This window comes from Sinocyclocheilus rhinocerous, unplaced genomic scaffold (assembly GCF_001515625.1).
Source record: "Sinocyclocheilus rhinocerous isolate Xijiao unplaced genomic scaffold, SAMN03320098_v1.1 scaffold1182, whole genome shotgun sequence".
NCBI classification, from domain to species: domain Eukaryota; kingdom Metazoa; phylum Chordata; class Actinopteri; order Cypriniformes; family Cyprinidae; genus Sinocyclocheilus; species Sinocyclocheilus rhinocerous.
Window position 1 is genome coordinate 941580 of NW_015624203.1, and position 2842 is coordinate 944421.

General features: G+C 36.7%; 1 long non-coding RNA gene across 1 annotated transcript; it reads right to left on the bottom strand.

Annotated features, from left to right (window-relative positions):
* Nucleotides 1-681: 681 nt before the first annotated feature.
* LOC107739053 (uncharacterized) lies at nt 682-2842 on the bottom strand. Its single transcript, XR_001639964.1, has 3 exons — nt 2700-2842; nt 2330-2488; nt 682-903 (listed from the first exon to the last, which is right to left on the bottom strand). It is a non-coding gene; the product is annotated as an uncharacterized LOC107739053 (long non-coding RNA).

Consider the following 2842-nt stretch of genomic DNA (forward strand, 5'->3'; position numbering starts at 1 on the left):
ATAAGTGCACAAAATGACTTCTAATACTTGAATAAAGGCCGAAATGTGCATGTGTACACCTGAATTATTCACATGAGTGATTACATTTATTTTCTTATTTGATTATTACATTTTACGATATCAGCTGAAAGTTATAAATAAATACTATTTTGAAACGTCACTTATGTTGCAATGTGTAGTTTCGTAACTAAGCATAAATTGCAAAAAAAAAGTGTTGCAATACTATATCCTTATTGGGTGTGGGGTATTATGGTGTTTTGTATCATTATAGAATTGCCAGTAGGGGCCCTGCTTTCCTATTTATGACTGAGTGTAGTTACTTTTTTGTTAGTCTACTTAAATATTAAGCTTTAGGATTAGCCTTTGCAGTTTCAGCTTTAATGTGTATGGTCCTGCAGTAAAGGAACCCTAGTTTTACTCCATGTAGCAAGAATATTTAAACCTGTTTTGTAGGTCACGCTGCACATCTTTTCAGTCAATGTTTGACATCCTATCATTCTATATTGGGAGCTAGAGTCTTTGACTTTCTAAGATAGCAGTTGTTACATCTCGACTTTCTGGTCTCACAAATCAGTAATCAATTGATAAAACTGAAATAGGCAATAAAAAGCAACATATTTTCAATGCTCCTTGCTTACTTCCTAAAATTACAGATTGTTTTGAGTTTCTGTTAAATGAAGAAATGAAAGTTTTGCTTCCCCTGAAGAGATTTACCTTAGTCCTAAACACAAAAAAAAATATATAGCAAAAGGATCAATTACTAAATGGGATTTACCACCATACCATCCAACAACCAGCTGTATTTGGTCATCTCCTCCAATCTAGGCAGCAGAAGACGCGTCATGACATGGTCTGGCACAAGCAATCCTTTTTTTATATACGTCTTAGCTAGAATACCAGCCTCTGCAGAAACGACAATGAATGGAACACATATCTTTCATACTAATCATCAAACTTGTGGCTTTACACATATCGTTAATAAACTGTTTTCTATGATGTTTCTTCAAGAATGGAAGCAACTAAGATACTTTTATTTATGGCCATACTTAAAATGCAAACATAAACTTTAACTGAGACAAATCAATTATTAATCATATGGTTTTAACTAGCAACTATTGTTAATCATATAATAGATCGGAGCAGTCACATGAGAGACTTGAGACATTGATACCCAATAATTTCATTCAGAATTTTATCTACAAGCATACAAATATCAAAGTATGATAAAATTCCTAATGTCACTGCACAAATTACAACATTTTACAATTAAAAACTAGCCTAAACATGGATGGGCTCATGGTTGGAACAACTATTGTGTATTTTTTCTTTGGTAGCTAAATCAGCGCTCAGCCTTCAAAGTTTTAAATGGACAAATATATTTTGTATAATGTGTGTTAATGCAAAAGGTTACCTTAATCATAATTATCTTAAAAAAGTTCGATTCTTTTCAACTTAAGGCTTTAAGCCCCGTTCACACTAAGAACGATAACTATAAAGATAACGATATTAGCGTCCACACCAGCGAACGATATCATCCGTTTATTCTAAGCACACATGCGTCTGCCGCTTTAAATTCTTGAGCTCGTTACAGCAGGATGGATTCTGATTGGCTGTCGATTTTTTTATCGTTCATCAGCTGGGGAAAAAATCGTGTTGAAAGTGATTCCAACGATATCGTTCCTCTTTGTCTTTATCTTTATATTTGTGGTGTGGACTCTGCTATTCTTTAATATTGAGAACGATTTTTAGAACTATATCTTTATCGTTATCTTTATAGTTATCGTCCTTGGTGTGAACGGGCCTTTATACTAAAAGGATCTACCAGCCATCATAACTTTACTGAGCATGAATAAAAAGTCTACTCTAACTAATGTGTTTATTAGTAGGCTATACAATATTAGTATGAAAATTCATCTGTCTTTATCTACATAAATGAATGCCAGCTGAAGTCTTAATAAGGGAGGCAGGTATGGCAACAGTGCAATAAAACAGAAATGTGGAGTGTCATCTTGCCAGCATGGCAACTTTTTAAGGCATTTACCTCACATGAACACAAACATCATGACGCCCGCGGGTGTACCAACCACATATTCCAGATTGGAAGGACCAAATGTTGAAGTTAAAGAATCGATAACCCGCTAATCTGAACATATAAACCGCAACAGTGGTTCCGCCCCTTCATATGGTCAACGCATCCCTTCTTTTTCACAGTAGCTGTGTCTCAAAACCCAGCAAGATGCCTATATTTGTTGGCATCGACATGCTTGTTTCCAGAGATAACGAGCGTCCAGGAAAATCACACGTTAGCAAATTTGTGAAAAGCACGTACCAGTTTTCGCTGCGATGTTTTCTCGTACAAAGTCTCCACTAGACAAATGTTTAAGGCCGAAACTGTGCGCGATCCTCTCGGATATGGTCCCCTTCCCTGAGCCTGGTGGACCCATGATTACAGCCCGGAATAACTTGGACATTTCCGCACTGAACTGCCCTGTTTAAAACAATACGAGTTCAGCATTACAAGTGAAATCATGCAACTCGTGCACTTATTTAACGCGTTTGCATTACAATTCACAATTCTGTTGAAGCAGCTCTTCAGTGCAGAATGAGGGTGGGGGCCTGTAACATCGAATAAAGCCACAAATTCATACACAAAGTCACGACTTTAAAAGTTATAAGTCAAAAACAACAAACAAACTTACCCACCCAACAGAATACGTTACTGTACTATTAAACTGTTATTTCCACGGTAAAGACAGAGCCCGTGGTCACTGTTCATTAAAACTGGACAGCCTTTCGCTGACGCGCCGCCTACTGCTCTTTATGTAGACGTGAGCGTCTCCTC